Source organism: Amphibalanus amphitrite, unplaced genomic scaffold (genome assembly GCF_019059575.1).
Source record: "Amphibalanus amphitrite isolate SeventyFive unplaced genomic scaffold, NRLGWU_Aamphi_draft 000202F_arrow, whole genome shotgun sequence".
NCBI lineage: Eukaryota > Metazoa > Arthropoda > Thecostraca > Balanomorpha > Balanidae > Amphibalanus > Amphibalanus amphitrite.
Window position 1 is genome coordinate 747,596 of NW_024881697.1, and position 12,855 is coordinate 760,450.

General features: G+C 47.7%; 1 long non-coding RNA gene across 1 annotated transcript; it reads right to left on the reverse strand.

Moving 5' to 3' along the window:
- Window positions 1-528: 528 nt before the first annotated feature.
- On the reverse strand, window positions 529-8,475 carry LOC122384908. Its single transcript, XR_006257118.1, has 3 exons — window positions 8,305-8,475; window positions 1,416-1,598; window positions 529-573 (listed from the first exon to the last, which is right to left on the reverse strand). It is a non-coding gene; the product is annotated as an uncharacterized LOC122384908 (long non-coding RNA).
- Between the last annotated feature and the right edge of the window lie 4,380 nt (window positions 8,476-12,855).

Consider the following 12,855-nt stretch of genomic DNA (forward strand, 5'->3'; position numbering starts at 1 on the left):
TGTCAAATTGATGCCCGGTAAGGTACCCAAAATTTGGCGGCGCTGCGCGCCGCCGTTTTCTCGCTATTTAAGAAAACCACAGGGGGGGGGGGCAAAATGGCCCCCCCCATCAGGGCGCGGGTTAAAAGGAGATCTTTCGTGTCTCCCGGAAATTCACGGGAGAGCAGATGTGGGGTTTAAAAAAAAGTGTCGATATATCGTGGGTTTCATAAATATGTCTGCCTGAATTTATATCAAGTGCACTAACTCCACTATTTCGAAAAAAAAAATCATAATGGGACAGTGTTTTACGTTGTAAGTACCTACCTGTCTCTATACACGTATATCACTATTTACACGTCCAGTCATAACACCACACCGTTACTCGGTGACGGGCGACGGCCACTCACTGAGCCCGTATATCAGCGGCCTGTCCGTGCTGCCGCTGCTCACCGTATATCTCCAGTAGTTTGAACGTCCGTCCCAGGTCAGCCAGGTGACTGATGGTGTCGGCAGCCACCCCCTGGAGCGACACTGACAGATCATCATCCCACAGGTTCCATTCCGGCCACCTCGGCCCCGTCACCTCCGGCCCTGTCGGACAGAGCTGTGTCAGCGGACTGCAGTCGGACAGAGTAGCCCCCAGCTCCCCGCTGCACCACTGACACCAGAGTGTCAGACACTGACACAGCCAGAACTGACACAGCCGAGCGGCTTGAGAGCGATATTTAGCACCACCTATCATATGCAAATATGCGAATATCAACAAAAGTGCGACATTCCCTCAGGCCTCAGCTCAGCACATGCGTTATTAAACAGTAGGTAAAGGTATAAGGGTAACATCAAATTGGCAGTTTAACGAATTACACTACTCGAAGCAGTTGCAAGGTAAAATTAGCCCTCATCTATATGATTGTTAACTATATACCTATTACAAACATATAGACACTAGATATGTCAATCGGATACCAACTTTTTGGTATACCGATACCAAACCGATACCAACTTGGTATTTGGTATTTCAAATTAATGTGTTTGGTAATTTGTTGGTATCATAAGCCCTCACTAATGTATAAGAGGCTAAGAAATCGGTAAAAAGTTGGTATTTCCCTCAGTTTCCCAAGTTGGTTTGGTTTCGGTATTTTCCCGCGGTTTTGGTTGGTATTTGGTTTGGTATCGGTATTCCGATTTTCCGTAATTGACATCACTAATAGACACCACGTATGTATTGGTATAACTTTGGATGCTTATGTAATATGTATAACATGCACGTACTTCATACAACTGTAAGCATTGCAAGTTGCAACCCATCCCCCAATATCATGCACATGCAACGTTGTGTGTTGTTGACCGAATATCGGTTCGTCAATTTGCCGTCTTCGCTGACCATTTGCATATACCGGCATTACATGTGTGATCCGCGGTATGTACCTCACCTCTGACATGGAGGAGTCTGAGGCCCTCCGGCAGCTGCCCCCTCAGTCGCGGGAGGTCGGCGGCGGAGACTGACAGGCGTTTCACAGTCTCCCGTGAGCTCCGCAGCTCCGTCAGCTCGATGAGACCGACTCCGGCCGGAAGGATGATCGTGTTTGGGTCCACCTTGATGATGGCATCCACGGCTAAAAAAGTGACACAGAAGTAAAACGGTTTTATTTTAAACGGATTTATCCACAGACTTTCACAGAATACCATAACATACCTACCTATAGCCAAAAGTGTAATAAAATTGGCATTACCTATCAACTCGCGCCCTCTGCGGGGGCCCTGCGCGCCCTGAATTATATGTGGTCAGCTCGACGATACGGATCGACTGATATGCAACATGGGATTTTCAGGTCAGGTCTTGACCTTGACGTAAGGTCACATTTTCAAGTTGACCTTCCAATGTCAAATATAGTTCATTCGAAGCGTCTTTACGAGAGGAACACGATGCCGGTAAAGGTTAACTCGTGGAAGGTTGAAGTCAAAAATTATGTCAGAATTACTGTTTCTGAAAGAATTGTCTATTTTGACAGTTTTTGCCCCGGCAATACCGTGGACCTTAGGTCAAATCTGAGAGAATAACTCAGAAATAGCGTTAATAGGGTAATCAAATGCGCTTTCCCGAGGCGCTGTAGCTCTATTGCGGTTTCAGACTTATGCGCCGGTATGTTTAACCCGCGCCGTGCTGGTGGCCTGAACTTTCCGCCGAGTGCTGGGGGGGGGGGGGCGTTTTCACGCCCCCCCGTCTAACTCGGCTCCTGGGCCACGTAGCGACACGCGGTAAGCGGCAATCGAAAGAGCGTCAAAAATAAGGACGAAAACACTTCGGTCATTTTTTGGGTCAGGTCAAAGGTCAGGTCACCAGAGGTCACCAAAGGTAAAATGTTGACTATTTCAACATTTTGGAAACTGCCAACGGCTATCTCGGGAACCGATAGAGCTACAGCGCCGCGGAAAAGCGCATTCGATAGCCCTTTTACAGACCTTTCTGAGTAATGTTCTCAGATTTGACCTCAGGTCAACGGTTTAGCCTCTAGAGGGCAAAAACTCCAAAAATAGCCGTTTTTACGAAAAACGTTTTTTCGTCAATAACTTTTGACTCATAAGCGCCATGACATTACTTTTGCCAGCATCGTGTTCCTCTCGTCGAGACGCGTCGAATGAACTATTTGTTGACCTTGAAAGGTCATTTTGAAAATTTGACCTCAGGTCAAGGTCATGACCTGACCGAAAAGGGTCATGTTGCATATCAGTCGATCCGTATCGTCGAGCTGAACACATCTGACGTGTTTTCACCGCTCTAGCACGTCTCTATCAAAAGTTATAGCCAAAAAACTGCTGGCGACCGTTCATGACCTGAGATGACCTCAGGGGCACACAGAGGGGTCACAGGTGCATTTTTCCTATTCAGTGTGTCATGTTTACCTATGAACTGATGTTTGAGAGCGTTTTGAACGATATTCGTCCAAAAGAGGCGCATTTCAATTTTCTCCCATTGACTTATAATGGAGAGGTCGCAAAATTGACCTGACCTTAGGTCACAGATATCAAAAATCCGAGATATACATTTTATACATACTGTTACTCATATCAATCGCTGAAAGTTTCAAAGTGATCGTTCAGTCGGTGTAGCTATAGCGAGCCTTTGAACTTTTTCTGAGGTAAGGTCACTTGACGTGACCTGGTGACCTGACCTTGAACGGCCTAGGTCTGAAATTTTCACAACATGTGCGGAAATGATGTAGGAACACGTGTACCAAAAACGGCGGCGCTGCGCGCCGCCGTTTTTGAGATATTCGCGAAAAACCTGAGGGGGGGGCGTAAAAACGCCCCCCCCCCAGCACGGCGCGGGTTAACCCGGCGGCCGCTGGGCCTCCGCGCCAGCCGCCAACCGCTGTGTGTGTGTGTGTGTGGGGGGGGGGGGATATATGCATGTAGTTGGCCCCTTTACTTCTCCGACGATATCGTCGCAATGCGTAAAGATAGAGAAACGAAACGGCAGTCAAAGTGAGGGGACCGGCCGTACGCGGCAGGGGCAAATCCAGGATTTTCTTTGGCTAGGGGCCAATGTCATTGAGGGGCGCGCCATGTTTTCCACCAAACAGGGACGCCAAAATGTACGATTGGGGCGACTATAGTGAACATGAAGCATTATTACCTCTCATTCTTCCTTTTTTTCTCATTCTCATTCTCATTCTCATTCTCTTTCTCTTTCTCTTTCTCTTTCTCTTTCTCTTTCTCTTTCTCTTTCTCTTTCTCTTTCTCTTTCTCTTTCTCTTTCTCTTTCTCTTTCTCTTTCTCTTTCTCTTTCTCTTTCTCTTTCTCTTTCTCTTTCTCTTTCTCTTTCTCTTTCTCTTTCTCTTTCTCTTTCTCTTTCTCTTTCTCTTTCTCTTTCTCTTTCTCTCTCTCTCTCTCTCTCTCTCTCTCTCTCTCTCTCTCTCTCTCTCTCTCTCTCTCTCTCTCTCTCTCTCTCTCTCTCTCTCTCTCTCTCTCTCTCTCTCTCTCTCTCCTCTCTCTCTCCTCTCTCTCTCTCCTCTCTCTCCGCCTCTCTCTCTCTCTCTCTCTCTCTCTCTCTCTCTCTCTCTCTCTCTCTCTCTCTCTCTCTCTCTGCCTATCGCTAATATTTTTTTCTCGCCTAAATTTGTTTGCTTCGGAGGCCGGTGTTTGGATAACTTTAGCAGTTGTGAAGTCATGGGATCAGTGACGGAGAATGGCTTAACCCTAGAACGCCTACGGGGGGGTTGTATCAACCCCCCCCCCCTGAGGTTTTTTCGAAGTGCACGCTAAACGGCTTGTCGTAGCGGGCTGAAATTTTCCATACCCTCTGGGGCAACCTTTGCGCATCTTTTGCCGAAAAAATTGATCGGGTCATGTCAGGTCACGGAGTTATGACGTCATAAGAGGTACAGCCTCCGGCCGGATTTTCACAAACTGAGTGCCAACGCCCGAGGTTTCCTGCCAGTGGTACGGACATCGGTTGATGGATCGTGATGAAACTTCCCATGCATGTTGGGGCAAGTATTGGCTATCATATGGTCAGAGGTCAAAAAACTTATTTTGTGTCACCTACAAAATTTTTCAACCCCCTTTGTGTCCCCTGCCCCCAGAGGCCGGATAAGTGTTGCACTAGGGTGATAAAATTGGGAAAAAATCTAGGCTTCATCAGGCCAGTGTTAATGTTAGTGTCGCCAATGTTAGTGTGGCCCTAAACCTGGATAGTGTCCCAAAATTTGTTGATTTGGGTGGGAAATACTGAGATTCATTTGCCACTCTCACCACCAATTTCTAAGAGCAATTAACCACTCTCAGCCAAGAACACCTGGTTACCTCAAAAGGCAGTTCAGGTGTGGTGGACTTAAACAGGTGGACAGGTGTGGTGGACTGAGTTGTGTGGATACTTGGAGTTGGTTTATGATCATAATAGATACTCATGGATAAAAATGAAGGCTATTGATCTTTTCTCACTCTTTTTGTATCTATTCTAACCAGCAGTTTCCACCTTCTACCCCTTTTTGGTGGATAATATGCCCCTCTGACACCCCAGCCAAAACTGAACTTTGGGACACTGAATACATGTGTAACTAATCTTGTGCAGATGCATTTAAGAATTGCTTACATTCTATTTTACATTTTTCCATAATACATTTAGATTTGTGTTCTATATGGTGAGATTTCACACCTGTTATGACATAACAAATAATAGGTGCCTACCTATGTAAAATACAATATACCTACCTATGCAACATGTTGCAAAACGTTCCTTTTCCACATCAAGGCCACTAATATTGTTGAACCAAAATTCTAATCATTAGATTTTTGTTAATAGTATACAATAAGTCAAAATAAAATAGGTGTAGGTGGGTTGTATGCCTCGGAGCTTGTCGGTTGGCAGGTTTAAGGTAGGGAAGTTGTAGCTTGTAGGTACAGGTAGGTAGAAGGTAGATAGGCTGTAGGCTGGTAGGTAATAGGTGGTATTGCCACGCCATATGTGGAAGGCTTTTGGTGTCAATACATACATACATACATGCATACATATGGTGGTAGGGTAGAAAGTAAGATTAGGTTAGGTAATGATAATGTTTTTCTTTCATTCAGAGTTCTTAAACACTTTATGCAAGAGTAAAAGAGTAGAAGTCGGAATGAAGGAAAGACAATTCAGCCTGAACCAAACTTACATAACTTCTAACCTACAACCTACCTACAACATACCAACACAAAACAGAAAACCTACCAGCCTACAACCTTCCAGCTTACAACCTACATACCAACCTACGACATTTTTTCGGAGTCCTTGGACTGGTATACCTACTTTTACCAGCTAATGAAAATTGAAATTCCTGCTCTTCTAGGGCTGAAAAGATTAAAATCAAAATGAAATTTGTATCAACATTAACAGTAAAAACATCTATTCATTGACAACTTTGGCAAGTGTTTCAAAATCAGGCAACAAATCCACACAGCCTTGCTTTTGATCCCCACCGGGCTAGCGTTGTTGATCCAACTTACAAGTACCTAAACCAGCAAAATTAGACACCCCAAGATTCCTTACCTCCAGTGTTATTTCCTGCCTTTCATAACCACAATACAACAACTCAGCTTTCATCACGGCGCCCAAACGGCGCCAGTCCCTTTCTTGAAAGCATTCAAACTTGTTTGAAAATTGGACAAGCACGCGCTACTCGCGAGAGTCCACTCCTGTTTTGCTACGTGTTCATGATCACAGCATACCTCTCATAGACGTGCGCCGAAAAGGCCCGCTCAAAATCTTTGATGCGTTGGCTCCTGGGGCCTACAAAATCCACAGTGGAGGCTCCCTGGCGGCTGGGGCGTCAGCTCAGCGTTGTCCCCTCGTGTCACCAGCATCCGATTGGTTCGCTCAGGGTTATTCTCGCCGCGGATTGGCTGGTTAGTCTGTTCGCTAGCAGTGTGCGAAAACGCCGTCAACAAATGCGATGCAGTGTGTTCACCATTTTGGTGACTTTGTCACCAAATGTCTCTGGTGCCCGTCAGCTTCTGTCGCCTACAATGTAAGCGAGTAGGAAGTTTTTTTTACCTCTGCATATGGTATAAGAAATTTGACCGGGTCAGGTCAGGTCACGGAGCTATGACGTCACAAGAGGAACAGCGTCCGGTACTATTTTTGAATAGCGCCCGAACCACTATTTTGCTAATTCTTGTCACCTCAATGGGAATATGCAGCAATATTAGCTTATATAGGGAGCAAATGGACCTCCCAAATCCAAAAATACAATCAGATTTCAAAAATTTAAATTTTGATTTTTCGAATTTCTGCCGCCGACTGTGACCTTGCCGACTTCCGGCGCTCCCAACGCGCCATTTTTAGAGCTAGGGAAACGAAATACATACCAAACGATAGAGAATTGATCAAGGAACACGATAGTGAAGGTTTCAAGTCGATATTTCCCACCGTTTTGCCGCAATCGCCGCCGAAAGTTGAAAAAAGTCTATTTTTCCGAAAATTTGACCTTTGACCGGTCAAAAGTAGGTCAAATGTTGACCTAGGACCAAAAATATACCACCAATCGCGAGATCTCGTTGAGAGCAATCCGTTGTTTTTTCCGCTAAGCTCTACGACCTTCCGTGTCGAAACGCCAGGGGGGGGGGTTCGTAACAACCCCCCCCCCCTGGTCGTTCGTGTTATGAGAAATGGCCTGGTCGTGCGAGGGTCCCTATTACTGGTGGGCTCTCTGGACTACGTTAACTGGTGGAGGGGGGCCGATTCGGCCCCCTTGATATCTCAAAAACCAAATGCCCGATCTTAATGGGACAAACGCTATTCGATTGCTCTCATCGTTAACTTTCAGGTTGACTTTAAAAAGTAAAAACAAAAAAAAACTTCAAAATTGGGGGTCCTGGAAGCAAAAATTTTCGGGGATGAACTTTTTTGGGATGAACTGAGACCATCCGCGCGGCTGTATCTTGTTCCTGTACGGAGTTATCGGCAAAAAACCGCTGGTGACCTTTAATGACGTCACATGACCTTACAGCTGCCCAACAGCAAAACAGACCTCAAGGTAGTGAAGGTTGATCGTATATGAAGTCATGTATGGTATATGGGGCCATTCCGACCCGTATTAGTGGTAAAAACAGGGAGTTGATTTTCCCCCATTGACTTATAATGGGGAGGTCGATAAATTGACCTGACCTTAGGTCATCGATATCAAAATTCCGAGATATACAAATTGTAGCTACTAATGACTTAATATTATCCTGCGACTTTCAAAGGCCTCCGACATATCCTGTAGCTCTGGTACGGTGACAAATGTGCAAAAAAGTGACTTGAGGTTGGGTCATTCAAAGTGACCTGGTGACCTGACCTTAACCCGCGCACCGACGGGGGCGGATATCCGCCCCCCCCCCTGAGGTTTTTCGCAAATAGCGGGAAAACCGCGGCGCATAGCGCCGCGAAATTTGGTACGACTATTTTCTCATCAATTTTACACATGATGTGCAAGTTTGAACTTCCTAACTTTTAAGGTCAGGTCACCAGGTCACTTTGAATGACTCAACCTCAAGTCACTTTTTTGCAACTTTGTCACCGTGCCAGAGCTACAGTAGATGTCGGAGGCCTTTGAAAGTCGCAGGATGTTATTAGGTCATTAGTAGCTACAATTTGTATATCTCGGAATTTTGATATCGGTGACCTAAGGTCAGGCCAATTTCTCGACCTCCCCATTATAAGTCAATAGGGAGAAATCAACTCCCTGTTTTTACTTGTTTAATTGTCGGAACGCCTCTTGGATGTAGGGCATTGTTTCTACTTGAATATTTGTATGTTGGTGACCTTAAGCCCTAGTGTAAAGACAAAGAAACCAGACTGACCTCCAGATGATGTTGAAGACAATGCTGTAGTCGACGATGATGAGGAGAAGACGACGAAGAGAAGTGTGCACAAATTTTCGGCCCTAGGCCATCCTCAGGTGATGAGAGGGGAGGTAGAGGTAAGGAGGGGGAGGAAGACCACCTCCGACGGTCGCCGCGGCGAGGCACCAACTGACGCCCGACGGAGGTTTGAAATGATACCAGTTGGCGCGCGAGGTGACCTGCAGCGCCACCTGTCTCGGTACGCCATCTGTCGGTCACCGCTCGGACTGGCAACTCCTTCAGCCGCCGGTTATAATATCGGCCATGATGTGGTTTGGGTGTTCAGCGATGGTCTGCGGTCTCGAATAAATAGCGATTCTGCGATTTTCCTGTTTGGGCCGTCTTTGCATACCGTCAAGATGTTGATGCGGAAGCAGTTGGTGATGTCTGTTTGTTCGTTCGGGTGGCAGGTAGTCATGTGGTCGCCGAGGGGAGTGTCCGGGTTTCTGTGCCGCGCGTCTCGGAGGTGCTCGTTAAATCTCAGTCGCACGCTTCGTCTTGTCTCTCCGATGTAAATATTCCGCGTCTTTACCTTTTCACTGGTGGGGATTGGTGGGGACCATTGTTGAGCTTCTGAATTTGCATGAGGACACCTGCATGAGACTTTGAAGACTTGAAGACTGCTCTGGTGACCTCTGGACTGGATGGGAGTGAACTGCACGCACTGCACGGCTTTTCTCACCTGGGAGGGAGTACTTGCCAGTCCATGCATGCCGGTCCTGTTCACCTGTGTCTGCAATAACCTTGCCATTTATATTTTATGATGTCCATTGTCTTCCCCTGTTCAATGTTGCATGCCAGCTAGTGGTGATCTGCTTCTGCTGCACATATGCCTGATAAGCTAGACTGAGCACAACACTTCAACCATCTAGTCCACAAATTCTGTTTGTCACAAATCAAGACATACCTACCTGCTACCACTAAAATCCCTGTGATCAGGTCGCCTCCACAGACTCCTCCCCCGCATAAACACAACACCAGAACCAAGTCGAGACAATCTGACACCACTCATCAAGATGCGCCAGAAATACAAGCACACACCTCCAGCCCCAAGATCGAAGGGCAAGTTGCTGCAGCCATCCACGCCCTCCCCATCGATGTCGGGGTAGCAGTATCTCCCACTATCATCATCACACAATGCCAGTCTTCGACTGTCTGCAAGGGAGGTCCAGGCTACCCCATGTGCAACTTGGAAGTGAAAGATGGCCAACAGGGAGTGCAGTGCGACCTGTGCCTAAACTGGTACCATGCCTTCTGTCAAGATATTCCAAAAGGGGGTTACAATGCCCTAAAGAAGTACTCTGATGTGGTGTCTTTTATTTGCAGTGCATGCAAGAAGATTCCCGACCTGGCGAAGCTCACGCCTAAAACAGCTCAGTGTGATGCAGTCACACAAACCAACTCTGAGCAAGTGCGGAGTGAAGTGCGCTCCAACTCAACTATGACTGAAGCATCTCTAACCAACCCAGCATTGGATCAGGGTAACCCGGGCCCAAGGGCCTTGAACGCAGAAGCTCTGAATGCCCTTGCCTCCAAGATCAGCAACATAGAAAAAACTATTCACGAGCATGTGAACTCTCTGTCAGGCTTCCACCAAGCAAGCAACCCAAGCAACGGGAACCCATCTTCTTCAAGAGCAAGTGTGAACACGAAGGAAACCTACGCAAAGGCTCTAACTGGAACCTCCACTCAGAGCACTTCAGAGATGGGCTATGTGCCAAACCAAACGGGCCCTGGAACCCAAGCAAGTGCTGGCCACTCACAAGACTACCGCGTGATGGTCCGTGAAGAGCTTCTCGAGCTAGAAGAGCGCAAGAAAAGGCGGTCCTCCGTCGTGATCCGTGGGTTGAGAGCAGAGTCTCCGAGTGAAGCTGCATCTAGATTCGGAGAAATCACACAGTTTTTGATATCAGAAAAAGTGACACTGTCAGACATCTGCCGGATCAAGAATGATGCGGATTTGTACAGAGGCAACATCCACAGCCCTAGACAAATAAGACTCATTCTGGAACAAGCAAAGGACCTGAAAAACTCTCAATTCTCACACGTTTATATCAAACGGGACCTCACGTACATGCAGCGCATGCAGCTTCAGACAAGATACCAGCAACGCCAAAGAGAGCACACCACCAGTCAGCACCGCAGTACTGAAGTATCCCAGGCCGAGGGGACAGCCAGCGCTCCTGGAAGGAGGTCAGCGGAGAACACAAGCTCACCAGAAGTACAAGCTTCAACACCGCCAGGGAGCGGCCCCCCTCGGTCACTTCCGTCAACCGAGGCTCACGATCCTCCTCAAAGTGAGATCGCGCTCGGGCAGCCCGGTGCACCTCGCCAGCCCTCAGACATAGCCGGCGAACCCGTCACTCAGGCTCCTCTGCAGCGGGTTACCGAGACGTCACCACTTCAGCCTGCCCCACCGCCTGGTCCCGACCGAACGCACCCGGGCAATGGAAGCTCGGGAAACGGAGGGCGCTAGGAAAGGCTGAACATTCGTTTGCTATCACATTTACTCATTGCAACATGAACGGCTTATGTGGCAAACTACTGAGTTTACAAGACAGTGTTCTCCGTCCATGCTCAACAGACATACTGCTTGTCTCAGAGACTCATCTAACAGAAATCATAAGCAACGCATCCATTCATCTCTCTGGCTACACTGTCTTGCGCAATGACAGCGGATCATCTAGTACTCACGGAGTATGCGCGTTCATAGCTGAACACATACATTTCGATCAGGTGGACACATCATTCAAGAATGTTCTTTCATTTCGTCTGACGAAGTTTAACGTCTTTGTATACGTGATCTACAGACCTCCCTCACTCACAGCAGCTGAAAACAACTTACTGATCTCATTTCTCCAAGAGAGCTGCTTGGGGAAGGAATCAATTCTTCTTGGTGACTTCAACCTGCCGTCACTGAACTGGTCATCACCTGAGGGCATGCTAGGGGAGGGAACAGCGTCAGACATCCGCTTTTTGGACCTGTTTGACTCTCTTGGCATGACGCAGTGGATCACCGAGGCTACTTTCCCCCGCTCTGGTAATATACTGGATCTCATCTTCACCACCGAGCAGGACAGAATTGGAGAAGTTTCGGTTCTCCCTCCTCCTCCCGGAAGTGACCACTGCACCATTCTGTCACTATATCTTCGACATCGACTTGCAGGAACGACCCACCTGTCCGGCCCCTCTCCTGGCTTGGCATAGAGGAAAGTATGATAAAATGAACAGTGCCCTCGCCGATGTTGATTGGGAGGTAGAACTTCGGTATTTATCAGCCCAACAGGCATTTGAGCACCTGCTGGGAATAGTGACTTCGTTGATCAAGAGGTATGTTCCCACCAGGAAACAAGGTTCCCAGTCCAAGAAGCTGCCTTGGAAAAGAAACCCCCCAAGCTCACTCAAGCAAAAACGGTCATCGGCATGGGCGGCCTACAAGAAAGCCAGAGAAAACTGCGGCAGGAGAGCAGCAATCACCAAGTCTTTACTTACTTCATTCCAAGAAGTGAACAAGGAGCTACGCAGCTTTGCCTCGCGCTCTCAAATCGACTATGAGAAGTCACTGGTGAGTAAAATGAAAGACAGTCCGAAGCTCCTGCACTCTTACCTGCGCCACAAGAAGCGGTACCGTTCTTCGGCAGGTCCTCTGAAGGCTCCCTCTGGAGCAATCACAGACGACCCGAGCTCGATGGAGGATATCTTCGTGAACGCTTTCGCAAGCGTTTTCTCGTCTGAGGTTCCGCGAAACCCCTTCACTCATCAGCTCTGCGACTCTGTGCTGGCAGAAATCGCTTTCACTCAAGCTGATGTTGAAGCAGTTCTTCGCCATCTGGATCCCAACTCAGCAATGGGCCCAGACGCCTTCCATCCACAACTATTGAATGCGTGTTGTTCGACCTTATCATACCCACTGTACCTCATCTTCTGTCGAACATTGACAACGGGCTCCTTACCGCTGATGTGGAAGCTCTCACACGTGGTACCAATATTCAAGAAAGGCTGTCGCTCGGACCCATTGAATTATCGTCCCGTTAGCCTCCTGCCAGTACCCGCCAAATGTCTTGAACGGCTCATTTTTCAGAGACTGCACTCGTACCTGATGGACAACTCTGTTCTTGATGACGCGCAATTCGGATTCAGGCCCGGACGCTCCACCGAGGATCAACTTCTCCTCACGTACGATTTCATCTGTAAGCAGAGAGACAGTGGGCATGTAATTGATTTAATCCTGTATGACTTTTCTAAGGCTTTCGACATGGTGTGTCATTCGATACTCCTTCAAAAACTGCGCTGCATTGGGATTCGTGGCGAGCTCCTGACTTGGATTCAGGACTTTCTGACCGGCCGCACCATGCAAGTCGTGGTGAAACACTCACTGAGTTCACCAATGGAGGTGAAGAGCGGCGTTCCGCAGGGGTCCATACTCGGACCAGCCCTCTTTCTGATTTTTATCAACCACGTCGCGTCCCGCCTACACGCCGCCTACAAGATATTCGCAGATGACTTGAA